The following is a 16,524-nucleotide window of genomic DNA, read 5'->3' as shown; positions in this document are numbered from 1 at the left end:
GGTGAACGTGAGCTCTGCACATCGGTACGGGAGGCAACTGAAGTTACCAGATAATACTGTGCGTAGAAAGCACTTCTCTACACCACAGCGCCTCACTATCTGTGTTTTCGATGTAAAGCTACATCATGGGCAGAGGCAAGAGGCCTTTAGATTCCACTGAGCAGTGCCGATAGGGCATATGCTCCCTATCTGGGGACAGGGATTGGTTTTTACCATGGGTGGCATATGGGATCTACTGGCAAAACCCTTTGAAAAGTGCACAGTGGGTGCCAGACACTCTCATTGGAAGTCACATGCAATGTTTCCTATGTAGGCTATGCTAAGCGGTCATAATTGAAAGTCTGATTTCAAATATTCCTCAGGTAAAGGCAACTGGGGCTATACTAGGCGCTCTTAATTGGTAATGTGATTTTCAAATGTCCCACATTTGATGCAGATAGCGCTATGCTAGGCGCTCGCATTAAAATCACATGCAATATTCCTATGTAGGCTATGCTAAGCAATCAGAATTGAAAGTATGATTTTAATGTTCCTCAAGTAAATGCAACTGGTGCTACGCTAGGCGCTATTAATAGTAATCTGATTTTCAAATGTGCCTCACCTTATGCGAAGGGCGTTATTCAGGCTACGGTAAGCGTTCAGTATTGAAACTCAGATTTCAATGTTCTTCAGGTGAAAGCAACTGGAGCTATGCTAGGCGTGCTTAATTAGTAATATGTTTTTTCAATGTTTCTTCCCTCAATGCAAATGGCGCGATGCTGGGCGCTCTCATTGAAAGTCACATGCAATGTTCCTTATGTATTAGAACTGAGGCCATGCTAAGCGGTCGGAAGTGACAGTCGGATGCCAATGTAAAGTTTTAAAAGCCCTACTTCAGGTCAGCCAGTAAGGTGTATATATACGGTATATTGTCCGTTATTCTTGTAGTTCCACAAACAAAGACTTGCGAATGCGAACATATCCCAGCTTGTTAAAGCACGTGGACAGCATGGTTAGCTCGCCCTAATAACGGAATGGTGGAAGCATCGACTGCTTCCTAGGGGCATTACATCAAGGCATTTCAAACTGGGGTGATGTCACGTAAATGTACTACAAGTCTTTGGATGTCAGTCTCGAGAGGCGCCTGCCTGTGTGGTCATTCACATACATTATCAATACTTATGATGCCACTACACTCCCAGGCCTCATGGTCACACCTGCGAGAGTGCCATAAGCAAGCGGGTGCTGTTACAAAGATGTTACAAATATGAAATATGAATTAGAAGTCTGTTGTCAAATAGCATCTATGCACCCACCACAGGTCAACGTATGCATTGGAAGCTGGTTATGTCACCCTATAGCTCTGCGCCCATGTGCTGGTACACGTACACGCTCGTTAGGCCTGTGGTTTGTCACACAGTACCTAGGCACCCTTTTGTGCTCATATACTTATGATGAGTTATGTATTGTATCAAGCAAAATCTTGGCACCCTTGTGCCTGAACACTGAGGCATTAGGGATGTCCGTGTCGCACGGTACCTATGCACCCTTTGTGCTTGTGCAATCAAGAGTTACATGCCTGGTGTTCGTCACCCCTTTTGTGCTCGTGCACTTCTACTATTAAGGTATTGCGCCACACAGTGCCTCAGCGCCCTGGTGCCCGAACACTTATGCAATGGATGTCCGTGCTTGTATCACGATACCTATGCTTGGGCACATTCCGGCATTATATGCCCAGGTCGTATCATACAATACCTACGCACCCTGTGTTTTTACACTTTTCACACTGGATACTACGGGGTAGTCGATGGGCCTGGCATGCAAACCGCATCTTTTACCCAAATGCAAGGAGCACTAATCATCTGTGTTTTACGTCCCTTTATGCATGTTGGATCCATGAGGGTGACACCTGGGAGGTGACCCACACCGCAATGACGGCGAGCTGTCAGGGCATTTCGGTTATGTGGCGATGGGTCATGCCTCACTATCTTCCAGTTCAAGAGTCAGAGGTTTCGCCATCCATGACGCCGGGTTGTATTCGGCTGACTTGCTGTAGCCCATCGGTTCTGTTCACATTAATTGCAAGTTTCTTTATCCTGTGACTCAGGGAGAAGTTTGCATCAGTGCACTGGTACATAGTATCAGGCACAGTAGTGTAAGTTTTAACCTGTCAGTAGAGCAATACACTGACGGATGTTCTATTTTCATGTTTGCATGCAGTTTCACAAGGTCATGTGGCGTAAGTTGAGAACAAGAATAGAGTTAGCCCATTGTTTCTGTTTCACGCGAATGGCAAGCTTCTTTACCCTGTGACTCAGGGAGAAGTTTGCATCAGTGCACTGGAACATAGTATCATGCACTGTAGTGTAAGTTTTTAGCCTGTCAGAAGGGCAGTACACTGACGGATGCGCTATTTTCATGTTTGCGTGCAGTTTCCCGAGGCCATGGGGCGTAATTAGGGAACGAGAGTATAGTTACATGGACATGCAGCTAGGGGGTAACGACCGGGTCACCTGGGTCGAAGGGTTGTAGTTGAGTCCCGGGGCAGGCAAGTTACAGGGCATGACCTTCCTAGTGGGCTGAGGGGAAGCTCAGATAGTCAGGCAACTATGCTGTCCTGTGGCAGTAAGGTCATTATTGGTAATCATAGTCTTCGGTCCTTAGCGGTCAGAACCATGTAACTCCAGGGGCAGTGACAGCCGGTAGGTAGGCTGTCGGGGTGCGGGGGCCGGGGGAGTCATTCTTTCCAGTGGGCATGTGGCCACCCCCACACGCGCATGCGCATCAGGGCGCAAGTATGCAGAATTTCTGCAGCCCCCGTCATGGAGTTTAAGGCACAGGGCGCAGGGGGGGGCCCAGGGGAAAGTGTCCGTCCGATAAGCTGTACCCCCTGCGCAAGCCAACTCCGACGCAATAATTTCACGTAAATTGGTAGTTTGCTGGGATCTGGAGGCTGCCAGTCATTGACTTTGCCGTAGGCTCTAGAGGGGACACGCAGAAAGTGAATATATGCATTGTTAGATTTACGGTAGGAGTGTTGTGTGTATTAGAGTTAAGGATAGCCATGTGACATCATCTGTCTAACAATGTATTTGGCCTTTCTGCATAATTGTACATAAGGTTAATAAATAATGTTTTTTAATTTTGCAATAAATACGGCCAGGGGGTTACACCCCCTAATCCAAAAATTCAAAAATTGGTGTGGTCTCAATACTTGCCTTAAAGGAGGGAGGGAGACCTCATCTGGACAAGGGCTGTGGGTACCAAAAGTTAAAGAGGGGACTTGGGGGAGTACCAGGCCATATGTGCAAGGCCGAGCGCTAACTAGCGCGCGCCGCCCTTATGGCGGTCGGACCGGTCCCCGGGAGAAAGGGGGAGGTGGGAGCACTCCCACCTCCCCCATTAGGCGTCCAATAGGTGGCATTTCTGCAGGGCGTGAACCGGAAGCACTTTAGTGCTTCCGGTTCACGCGGGCATCCAGCGTTGGGGTCCGGCCGGTTTAGACCGGCCTGGCCTGTGCCCCCCCTTTAAAAGGGGGTGTGGGGAGCAGAACAGTCTCTTGTTCTGCTCTCCCCACAAGCACAGCACCCGGGCCACCAGCGTCCCGTAATATATTTTTCCCCACCCACCATCCCCTAAGGAAGGCAATTTAATTGTGCTGGTCAGGAATGTATTTTGGATTGTCTAAAAAAAAAAAAAAACATCCTTGCAGGTATTTCAGGAGATAGCATTAATGCACACTTGAAGATTGTACATTTTAATGGTGTTTTATCAGTAATGTATTTGTTTTGTTCTGTTGATTTTATTTCAGGTATCTCAGGAGATAGAAGTCATGTAATTTTGATGATTTGGTACATTGTAAATGTGTTTGTCAGTAATGTATTTGCTTTGTTCGTTTACTTTTATTGCAGGTATCTCAGGAGATAGAATTAATATAAATTGATGATCAGGTACACGTTAAATGTGTTTTGCAGTAATGCATTTGCTTGGCTCTTTTACTTGTATTACAGGTATCTCAGGAGATAGTTAATGAAAATATGATGTTTTGGTGAATTTATAATAATAAAAGTGTCGTTATTTGTAAGCTTGTCAAGTACAGGATTGGTTAATATAGAGTATGTGATTGAAATGCAACGTTTAAAAGAATGTCGGTACATGTTGTTTGATTTCAGGTAATAATGTCGTATTTAGTGGTGTGTGTCTCCGGTCAGGTGGTAAGGTCATGATTGGTAAGCATAGTCTTCGGTCCTTAGTGGTCAGAACCATGTAACTCCAGGGGCAGTGACAGCCGGTAGGTAGGCTGTCGGGGTGCGGGGGCCGGGGGAGTCATTCTTTCCAGTGGGCCTATGACCACCCCCGCATCAGGGCGCAAGTATGCAGAATTTCTGCAGCCCCCGTCATGGAGTTTAAGGCACAGGGAGCAGGGGGGCCCGGGGGAAAGTATCCGTCCGATAAGCTGTACCCCCTGCGCAAGCCAACTCCGGCGAAATAATTTTGCGTAGTTTGCTAGTTTGCTGGAATCTGGAGGCTGCCAGTCATTGACTTTGCCGTAGGCTCTAGAGGGGACACGCAGAAAGTGAATATATGCATTGTTAGATTTACGGTAGGAGTGTCGTGTGTATTAGAGTTAAGGATAGCCATGTGACATCATCTGTCTAACAATGTATTTGGCCTTTCTGCGTAATTGTACATAAGGTTAATAAATATTGTTTTTTAATTTTGCAATAAAAACGCCCGGGGGGTTACACCCCCTAATCCAAAAATTCAAAAATTGGTGTGGTCTCAATACTTGCCTTAAAGGAGGGAGGGAGACCTCATCTGGACAAGGGCGAGACGTGGGGGACGTGGGGGAGTACCAGGCCATAATCTCATTAACACCATCCTCTAAATCGTGGGTACTCACAAACTTTCTCTCGGGGGCCAAATTTACAGTGTGGTTTCTGGCTGAGGGCCGCACCGGTGGGGGCGGGGCCAGTGGGGGAGGGGCTAGAGCAAAAAAAAACTATGACCATGAGGTTGAACACAGGCCACTGCAGCGGACGCCTTCATCCACTGAGCCACCAGACCCGGCATTCACACATATCTATCTATCTATCTATCTATCTATCTATCTATCTATCTATCTATCTATCTATCTATCTATCTATCTATCTATCTATCTATCTATCTATCTATCTATCTATCTATCTATCTATCTATCTATCTATCTATCTATCTATCTATCTATCTATCTATCTATCTATCTATCTATCTATCTATCTATCTATCTATCTCTCACTCTGTCTCCCGCCCTATCTATCTATCTATCTATCTATCTATCTATCTATCTATCTATCTATCTATCTATCTATCTATCTATCTATCTATCTATCTATCTATCTATCTATCTATCTATCTATCTATCTATCTATCTATCTCTCACTCTGTCTCCCGCCCTCTCTATCTATCTATCTATCTATCTATCTATCTATCTATCTATCTATCTATCTATCTATCTATCTATCTATCTATCTATCTATCTATCTATCTATCTATCTATCTATCTATCTATCTATCTATCTCTCACTCTGTCTCCCGCCCTCTCTATCTATCTATCTATCTCTCACTCTGTCTCCCGCCCTCTCTATCTATCTATCTATCTCTCACTCTGTCTCCCGCCCTCTCTATCTATCTATCTATCTATCTATCTATCTATCTATCTATCTATCTATCTATCTATCTATCTATCTATCTATCTATCTATCTATCTATCTATCTATCTATCTATCTATCTATCTATCTATCTATCTATCTATCTATCTATCTATCTATCTATCTATCTATCTATCTATCTATCTATCTATCTATCTCTCACTCTGTCTCCCGCCCTATCTATCTATCTATCTATCTATCTATCTATCTATCTATCTATCTATCTATCTATCTATCTATCTATCTATCTATCTATCTATCTATCTATCTATCTATCTATCTATCTATCTATCTATCTATCTATCTATCTATCTCTCACTCTGTCTCCCGCCCTCTCTATCTATCTATATCTCCGTCCATCACTCTGTTTGTCTCCCTTTCTCTCTGTCTCTCTCTCCGTCCATCACTCTGTTTGTCTCCCTTTCTCTGTCTCTCTCTCCGTCCATCACTCTGTTTGTCTCCCTTTCTCTCTGTCTCTCTCTCCGTCCATCACTCTGTTTGTCTCCCTTTCTCTCTGTCTCCCTCCCTGTTTTTCTCCCTCTCGCTCCCTTTGTCTCCCTCCCTGTTTGTCTCCCTCTCGCTCCCTTTGTCTCACTCACTGTTTGTCTCCCTCTCGCTCCCTCTGTCTCACTCACTGTTTGTCTCCCTTTCACTCTGTCCCCTCCCTCTCTCTCTCTCCCTCTGTCTCCCTCCCTCTCCCTCTCTCCCTCTGTCTCCCTCCCTCCCTATCCCTCCCTCTGTCTCCGTCTCCCTCCCTCTGTCTCCGTCTCCGTCTCCCTCCCTCTGTCTCCCTCCCTCCCTCTGTCTGCCTCCCTCCCTCTCCCTCCCTCCCTTTGTCCTCCCTTCCTCCCTCTGTCTCCCTGCCTCTCTCTCCCTCCCTCTCTCTGTCTCCCTCTCCCCCTCCCTTCCTCTCCGTCTCCCTCCCTCTCTCTCCCTCCCTCTGTCTCACTCACTGTTTGTCTCCCTTTCTTTCTGTCCCCCTCCCTCCCTCTCTCTCTCCCTCTCCCTCCCTCTCTCCGTCTCCCTCCCTCTCTCTATTGCTCTCTCTTTCCCTCTGTCTCCCTCACTCTGTCTCCCTCCCTCCCTCCTCCGTTCTCCCTCCGTCTCCCTCCCCCTCCCTCCCTCCCTCCCCCTCCCTCTGTCTCCCTCTCTCTCTCCCTGTCTTCCCCCCTCTCCCTGTCTTCCTCCTCTCCCTGTCTTCCTCCTCTCCCTGTCTCTCCCTCCCTCTTCCTTCCTCTGTAGCACTCTGTCTTCCTCCCGCTGTCACCTCACCCCCTGCTCTCACTCCCTGCTGCCCGGCCGCCGCACCCAAGTACTTCACAGGTCTTTTAAAGACCATTCACTTGTTAATGAGACTTTGTTGTATTTCACCTCTTCTTAGCGCCCCTGCATCTCCACTCAATCAGAGGGGAGATGCAGGGGCGCTAAGAAGAGGTGAAATACAACAAAGCCTCATTAACAAGTAAATGGCCTTTAAAAGAATCGCCCGGCCTCACAGCTCCGCGCTGCTGTAACCGGCGGTGTTCGCTGACAAGCACAGGCACTATGTCTGCAAGGTCCGCGGGCCGCCAAGGAAGGCTTGCCGGGCCGCTGACGGCCCGCGGGCCGTACTATGAGTACCCGTGCTCTAAATGAAGACTTAAAAAAACGTTTTTTTGTCAGTAAGAAAATGCTACAGAACATTCTTGTTATATGTATAATAAAACAATTAATAGGAATGAACGTATTTTGATAACTGAAACTCGTCAAAGGCAAACATTTGTGAAAAATATGTATCACGATAATGATGTAGCGCTTAAAAGTTTGAAAATTGTAGGGGTGCATTATACTCACTGTTAGTCGGCACCCGAATATAATCAAATGCGTGCTCAGGTATTTTATGTGCAATGTATTACGAATTGTATAACCTATATCGATTTTAATCGAAGTGCCAGCTATGTACAAGCACATTGTAAAGGTATTAGAGAAATGTATAGAGTTTAGCCTACATGAAAGTAATGTGGTGTTAGAAATGTGTAACTTAGACTTCGTGTCTGTGGACTGTTTAGTTTGACCACACATGAAAGAAAGACGTAAATGTCAATACTGTGATTTAAACCTGCTTGTGTAACCGAAGTAGTGGCCAGAATTCGCATATATCGTTGAGGCGAAAGGCCTGGTATTTTCTTATGTTAGCCAAGGGCAATAGGCCAAAAAGGATTTATTCCAGTAGAGGTTTTAGGCTGTAGTAAATTGCAACTTAAAAGATGTGAAGAATGTCTGCTTTGCATGATCTCACCCCAGGTGCAAGGACAGTTGCTCGTTAGTAGAGAAGCTCTTTGTTCACAAATTGACTTATGTAGTAAAAGCCAGACATGGGAGTGTATTGGAATGTGCCAATCGTAACTCCTAGTGCGGATGGCGTCTGGGACTCAAGGCCAAGCGATGGACGATGGAACTGGACAGCGCTCTGTGGAAATTTACTGAAAGACGACCCCGCAGAAGAGGAGGCGCAAAGGGCGTGTTCTGAGATTTGGGGTTCTGTATTAGGGACAGCGCCCCGAGGGTGGAGGCAGATCAGAGCAGCCCAGAGCAGAGGAAGGCTAGGCGAAGGGATAGAGGGGGCAACTTAGACCAAGCTCTCTAAGTGAAGTCTTCTTATGAAGTTTCACTCTGACACCTTTTTTTCGATGAGGGTCTCAAGGGATTGCTAAGTAGGGATGTCATCTAGTGCAGAGTAGGGACAGAGATGGTATGGTTCAGTGTCCCTAGTATCGACATTTGCTTGGTGGTGTTCTACCTCATGCTTTTAGAGATTGTACTCTTAGTTATTTTTAGCCGTATGCGGATTCTCCGTAGAGTAGCTTTTGTGTTAGTGCCTATGTACTTGTTGTGCCTCGTATTGAGGACTTTGTATCTGCAAATCTTTATGCTGATAATAAAAACCAGAGAGCCAAGAGATTAAGTTTCGAGTCCTTGATTATGGCAAATTGCGGACAGTAATCTTGATAATTGTGTTGTTTTTCCCTCCACGCTATTGGGCAAGTAAAAAGTTCCATCTGACCAGAGTGGGTTCCAGTAGATAATTGCGAGATACCCAAATGGGCCGGAGCAGTTGGTAGCAAACGAGGATGGTTTCTTACTGATAGCGAGGGAAGATTAGATAAGGATAAGTGACCCTTGAGGCCCAAGAGAAGATAAGTGATGCTGAATCATCAGATGGCGAGCAGCAGACGGCAGCAGATGAGCATCGACGGCGAGTAGCAGCACGGCCGAAAGCAGCAGTTCCAGGAGTGAGTATGAACATAATGAGATGTTGTAGATTGCGGTGTTGATTTGTTGTGTGATGTCTTGCGGAGTTGTTGTGTATGTCGTGTGATTGTGAGATCAGGCTGTGAGCGCGCGCAGCCCGGGAATTGTGGTGTAGAAGACACCCGAGATAGATTTTGTTGACCACCCAAAGGAGATCGTGAGGTACCATCGATCACCTGGACCGAGATAGGGGGAGCGAATGCGTTTGTGTATGGCAACTTAACGCTGGTCGTGGGTTGTGGTGTGCAGATCGGAGTGTTAGTAACCTATCAGAGGCGATCTGTCTGGCCGGACGGGGGCAGACGGGCGCCAATCGAGGTCAACAAGGTCGAGAGACTGTGGACGAACAGTCAGAGGCTGTGGACGGACAGCCAGAGAAGTAACTTAATTGGTTATTTCAGTGTGTGAATGGGACGTGAGTAAGCGTGAAACGAGTTTGGAGAAGGGAACTGCTGCGAACGAAGGAAGGTGACGTCAGAGGGTGTCGCGCTGTGATAGGCCGGTTGGTGTGAGTCGCGCTGTTATTGGAGGATTTGAGAACAAGAAGTAAATAGAGCGCGAGATCGAATTTGCTCATTATGAAGTGCCTTAGGGCTTTGCGAGAGTTGTGTAGAGGCGATAAGCATGTGGTTGTTTGTGGGGGAGAAGAAGCCCCTCCCGAGGATACCCCGGCACATTATATGGCACAGAATGTGGGGTTACATACTATAGTTTGGATCGAGAATTGGCACAAGGTTACACAAGGTGAAGGGGAATTAGCTTTCCCGAGGTACGGCTCATTTAGATTAGCGGTGCTGTACCAACTGAAGACGGTGATGGGGTCCTTAAAACCCTTGCCAAGACCAGCACAGTTTGAAGCATTACATGCGTGGATTAGAGCAGCGCACGATAAGGAAAAGGGAAGAAGTCAGGAGAGAATGAGGAAGTCGATTAGGGCATTTCAGGATGCCAAGTGGGACGCAGCGGAGAAAAGATGGAGAGTGCAGACAATTGGGGAAGCGAAACTGTATCCCGCGCTAATGGAGGAGACGGGGATACGCCATGTGAAAGCACAGGAGAGGTCACAAGAGGAAGATAGTGATTCCGATGATGGGGTATTGCAAAGATTGCTAGACGAGAGACCACCCCCTTATAATCCAGATGAAGCGGATGATAGGTGGGGTGAGAGGGGAGAAACTAGGAGGTTAACAATCCAGCCTGAGACCCGAGTGGAAGGGTTGGTTTCCTTTGAAACCGCGAGTTCACAGGGTCAGTCGGAGACCAGTGGAAGGATTGAAAGAGAGATGAGGTTACCGGATGCCTTGAGGGTACCGGTCACCATTGGACCGATTGTGTCGATATACAGTCCGGAATCAGAGGAGAGAGAGAGGTCTGAACGAGTGGCAGAAAGAACGAGGAGAGAAAGCGGGGAAAGTGAGTTGGAAGGGGCAACGGCCCGACCTCCAAGCCCTGTACAATGGAGTACACAATTAGCAGCGGTGTCAGACACATCTAGGGGCGAAGAGGACGAGAGACCGGTGAGGCCGAGGACTCTGATGGAGTCGAGATCAGATTCAGGGTCATGGGTACCGCCAAAGAAGCAAATGAGCTGGAATATGGGCCGAGCGGGGACAACCCCAGTTGCCTTTACGAGCCATTCTGCTCCCATAGAACCACCAGAAGAAAGGAGAGAGCAGGAGCCGGAATGCGAGTATGATGAGGGACGTGGAGCAAGTTGTCAGGTGTTGAAAGGGGCCTTGAAGGCAGGAATGATAGATGTAGTAAGACTTAAAGCAGAGGCGGATGAAATAATATATGGGAACCTACCTCTTGAGAGAGTAGTGACATATACTCCAGATGAATTGCTTTTTGTAGCAAAAGATGTGACTCGTAAAGCACGAGCGGCACATGAGAAACTGGCGGGTTTGGCTAGAGAATATGGGGTGGATCTATCCAAGACTAGAGCATTACAAGAGAGCCATAGGATGCATTGTACCGAGCGGGAATTGGAAGAGAAAAGAGTTGTTGGTCTAAGGTCACATACTAAGGAACTGATTGTAGCTATGAGAATATGGCTGATGCTTGACAAATGGCAAGAGAAATGGGCTAGGAAAAAGAATACTAGGGGAGCGAAAGGAGGGAGCTCTGAAGGAGATTTGCAGGAGGTAAAGATCCTTCCCTTGAGAGAGGTGGCGAATGGAGGATATGTGCATGTACCATGGAGCAGGGGGGATTTGGCATCATTTACGAATGATTTTCCCAGGCTCAGGGAGAAGCCTGCAGAGTGGTACAAGCAAGTTGAGCGTTTCGTTAAGATTTCGAAGGTGTTGTGGATAGATCTGAACACCTTATTCGATATCGTGGTTCCGGGAGATCTGTGGAACGCGTGTAAAATTGCTGTTGATTGGCCGGACTATGAGCCTGATAGGAACATGGTTACGAATGGTCCGTCGCCCGTGGTAATGAGGCTGTACGATAAGGTAATTACCTGGTTGAAATCGAAGGTTTCACCCCAAGACATCGATTGGGTGAAGATAGACAGGACAGTGCAGGAGCCAAAGGAGACAGTACATGAATTTTATGAGAGACTTTTGAAGGCTTTTAAGCAGTACAGTGGCCTAGATGAGCTGGAAACGAAGGACATGGGACTGTTTGTGTTTAAGTTCGTGCTGGGTTTGAAGCCCGAGGTCAGTCTTATGATACAGCAGCACTTGATCTGTTGGCAGAATAAGCCTGTAGATGAGATCTTGCGGTACGCCAGGTACTGCACGGATGAGATTGAGTCCAAGCACAAGAAGATGAAGGATAACCTATTGCTCATTCAGATGCAAGCTGCTCAGGGACCGCCGAATGGGGGTCCGGTGGTGCGGAGACAGGGAAACTATCAGACAGGGAATCAGAACGCGCAGGGTCAGGGAAGGCCGAGGCCCGTTGACCCTAGGACAGGCATAGATGTAGCAATCTTGAAGAAGACGACTGCTTGTCACCAGTGTCACCAGGTGGGACATTGGAGGCGCGAGTGTCCCTTGAACCCCTATAATCAGCCGCAGATAGAGGGAGGAATGGGTCAGGTCCCTGGGGCAGAACAGGTACAGACGGTGACTGTACCGAGAATGATGCAAGGGGGGACCGGCGTCGCGCAGGTGCAGGTTCCCCAGCCACCCCGGATGCAGAATATACAGCAGGGAGCTCAGACTTATTTGCAGATGCCCATGTTCGAAGTGGGAGAGGAGAGGGATGCAGATTTGCTGGCGCAGTTAAGTCTAGGCCAGGACGATGATTGCATACTTAGGGCCATACTAGAGGTAGATCAGAGAGGACCCTTTGTGGAAGCAGAACTCGACGGACGCCCGACTACCTTTTTGGTAGATACGGGGGCTACCAGGTCAACCATAAGGTCAGCAGTGGTCCCGGGGGTAGCCCTTTCTGGGGAATGCATACAAGTGGTTGGAGTGGCGAATAAGAGGCTAGTTAGCCCCTTGACAGAACCGATTCCAGTCAGGATAGGCAACTTTAGGGATCGACATCAGTTCGTGGTGTGCGATTCTAGCCCTGTTTGTTTGCTGGGAAGAGATTTGCTGTGTAAGCTCAATTGTACAATCTACTGTACCCCGAAGGGAGTAGAGGTACAGACGAGGGATGATGACGCGACCTTTAAGGTTGCAAATCAGCGGGTGTGCGTGGAAATGTACCCGGCTTTGACAATGGAGGAGCTTCCACAGGATTTGAGGGAGTCAGTGTCGTCTGACGTGTGGGATTTAAGCGGAGAGGAGATCGGCTTAGTCAGGGGAGTGGAACCAGTGAAGATCCAGGTTAAGCCAAACGCGGAATTCCCGAGAACACCTCAGTATAAACTGTCGCCTGAAACAATTGCAGGGATTAAACCTGTGATCGAGTCTATGATTAGGCAGGGAATACTGGTGGAGATCATGGGTAGTCCATGTAACTCGCCCATTATGGGATTGCAGAAACCAAGTGGGAAGTTCAGGATAGTGCAAGACCTGCGGAAAATAAACGACATAGTTGTTCCATGTTGTCCAGTGGTACCGAATCCATCTGTGATACTGTTCCAGATCCCATGCGAAGCTGGATGGTTCACAGTGATTGACTTGTGTCAGGCATTCTTTTCGATTCCCCTACATGAAGAGAGTAGGTTTCTTTTTGCATTTAGGCTAGAGAATCGTATATTAACGTGGTGCCGTATCCCACAGGGGTATACGGAGAGCCCGTCGATTTTTAATCAGCTCCTAAAGAAGAATCTTGAAAGTCTTGTGTTGCCGAAAAACTCTGTTTTGGTGCAATACATTGACAACCTGCTTGTTGCGTCAGAGACAGAAGACGCTTGCAGGGTCGATACCATTGCGTTGTTGAATTTCCTGGGAGAGAACGGTCACAAGGTGTCTCCAAACAAGCTGCAATACTGTTTACCTGAGGTACAGTATTTGGGGCACAGAATTGAGAAGGGTAAAAGGAAAGTGTCTCCAGATCGCATTGATGCGATTCTGAGGATGCCAGTTCCCTCGACACAGAGGGAAGTTAGAATGTTTTTGGGAATGGTGGGCTATTGCCGCCAGTGGATCCCAAACTTTTCCTTTGAAGCTAAGCCTTTACAGCGGCTGACGCGAAAGGATGTAAGTGATCCGGTACCATGGGACGACGACTGTTTGAAATCATTTCTGAGGCTGAGAGAAGCCTTATGTAGCGCTCCTGCGTTGTGAATGCCGGATTACAACAAGGCATTTGCATTATTCTGCTGCGAAAGAGAAGGTTGCGCATTAGCAGTGTTAACCCAGAATCATGGAGGTGTCCGTAGACCAGTTGCCTATTTCTCAGCTACTTTAGATCCAGTAGCTTCTGCGTTGCCCGGATGTCTCAGATCCGTTGCGGCAACAGGTGTCAGCATCGAGAGATGTGAGAGCATTGTGATGGGGCATCCTCTTACTGTACATGTGCCACACTCTGTTGAATTGTTGATGACTAGGACTAAAACACAGCACCTCACGAATAATAGGCTGACTCGTTATGAGCAAGTTATCCTTGCAGCCGATAACGTGACATTGAAGAGGTGTGCTGTTTTAAATCCTGCTACATTGTTACCTGTTCCAATTATAGATGATAATGAAGATTGTGAGGACCATGATTGTCTCGATGTGACTGAACTATGCACCAAACCGAGACCTGACATTGTCGATGAACCGCTCCCAGTGTCAGATGAGATTTTCTTTGTAGACGGTTCATGTTTAAGAGACAGTGTCGGTCGATTGAGAGCAGCGTTTGCTGTATGCACCATTACGGGTGTGGTTGAAGCCGCTTGTCTAGAAGGAGTACACTCCGCGCAGGTGGCTGAGCTCATTGCCTTGACTCGTGCCTGTTTGGCAGCCGAGAAGATCCGTGTAACTATTTATACGGACAGCCAGTATGGGTTTGGTGTGGTTCATGACTTCGGACAGCTATGGTCCCAGAGAGGGTTTATGACGTCTTCAGGTTCTCCTATAAGAAATGGTGAACATGTACGGAAACTGTTAAAAGCATTGCAAGGTCCTGATGAAATTGCTGTTGTTAAATGTGCTGCACACACAAAGGGGAACGATTTTGTTTCGTTGGGAAATAACTACGCTGATGAAGTAGCCCGATTTTGTGCAGAACAGGGATGCAACTTCACTGAGACCCACGTCGAGGAAACTGGGGAGGAGGTGGTGTACGGTCAGATGTTAGCAATGGCCGACTCATGGGAGGAACTGAAACAGCTTCAGGAAGGGGTCTCGGATCAGGAACGTGACAGTTGGATACGAGCGGGATGTGAGAAGGGAGATGTGGATATATGGGTTTCGAATGATGGACGAGCGGTATTGCCGGAAAGTTTGTTGAATCCCATGGCGAGGTTGATACATGGTGCTGTACATCTGGGTAGGGATGCCATGATGAGAGTGTTTCGTCAGACTTGGTACAATCCGAAGTTTCGTGCAGTGGCTGAAACTGTGTGCCAGAGGTGTGTCACTTGTCAACAGATGAATGTAGGGAAAAGAACTGCTGTGACGTTGAGCCACATAGGGAGGTCGGGGGGACCTTTCAATAGGATCCAGTTGGATTTTGTCGAAATGCCGAAGTGTAATGGGTTGAGGTACATATTAGTGATAGTATGTGTCTTTTCCAGGTGGGTGGAGGCGTACCCTACACGCAGATGTGACACACTCACAGTAGCGAAACTATTATTGAGAGAACTCATTCCAAGGTACGGGTTCCCGACGTCCTTTGAATCGGACAGAGGAACTCATTTCCACAGCGAAGTTATGAAGTTGCTTTGTGCTGCTTTGAATATAGACCAGAAGTTACACTGTAGCTATAGACCAGAAGCTTCAGGGATAGTGGAGCAGGTGAATGGAACTCTGAAGGCTCGGATGGCGAAAGTGTGTTCGTCTACGTCTCTGAAATGGCCTGATGCATTGCCTTTGGTCCTTATGAGCCTCCGAAGTGTGCCTGATAGAAGGACTGGGTTGTCACCCCATGAAATCCTCATGGGAAGAGCGATGCGTTTGCCTGCAATACCTGCTACTGCTCTGATAAATATCACTGATGATATGATCCTGGACTATTGTAAAGGCCTTGCTGACGTGGTCCGTTCTGTGTCTCAGCAGGTGCAGACAGCAACGGTTCCAGCTGCGAGTGACCGGTGCCACGACTTGGACCCAGGCGATTGGGTCCTAGTCCGAAAGCACGTGCGGAAGAGTTGTTTGGATGCTAGGTGGCGCGGCCCTTTCCAAGTGATCCTTGTCACGAACACAGCTGTCAAGTGTGGAGGTTTACCGAACTGGGTGCATGCTTCTCATACCCGTAGAGTTCCAGCACCCTTGGAAGATACAGCCCCTCTCGAGAACCAAGATCCCAGTGAGCCGACAGAGCCTCCTGAGAGGGCCAGTCAAGCTGTAAGGGTTGCTGAAGCGGCTGATGGTGCACTGAATCGAGCTGGGGAAGAACGTGAAAGCAGTACTGACCCAGAAACCGGCGAAGGAGCAAGAGGTGCAGTGGGTAGTACAGAATCAAGTTCTGCCGAAGAAGAGGAAGTCAGTGCACAGGGTATCGAAGAGAAGACCGGAGGTGTTACCGAAGCAGAAAGGGTTTGGCCCGCAAGACAGAACCGGGTAAACCTGAGGTTGGCTCCGGACACAGATCTTGCACCAGTTTCGGAAGAACCAGAAGAAGAATCAGGTGACGAGGAGAATCCTCAAGGTGGTGTGAGAAGGTCCAAGAGAACTCGAGTGCCAAGTCGGAAGTACGCTTCACCCGAGTGGGCATATCAAGTGACTGATGCCAGGGTTACCGAGCACGGGAAGGTTGAGGTCGATGACATTGGTCAACAGTGTCCCGCTCCAGAGGGTGGAAGTGTTGCTGAAAGTTCCGGGATTGGAGATCGAAGGAATTTTGACGATTCATATTCCGAGTCCGCCATTCCTGAGTGTTATTCGAGGTATGATCTTGGACAATTTGGAGTTCCCGACGTTCACGACTGTGCCAGACCCACAAGAACTGATCATCCTTAAGCTCGAAATCTTGCAGGGAGTCTTGGAACTGTTGGGACCAGCGCTT

This window comes from Triturus cristatus, chromosome 4_1 (genome assembly GCF_964204655.1).
Source record: "Triturus cristatus chromosome 4_1, aTriCri1.1, whole genome shotgun sequence".
Lineage (NCBI taxonomy): Eukaryota > Metazoa > Chordata > Amphibia > Caudata > Salamandridae > Triturus > Triturus cristatus.
Note: the sequence above shows the minus strand (reverse complement) of the source record.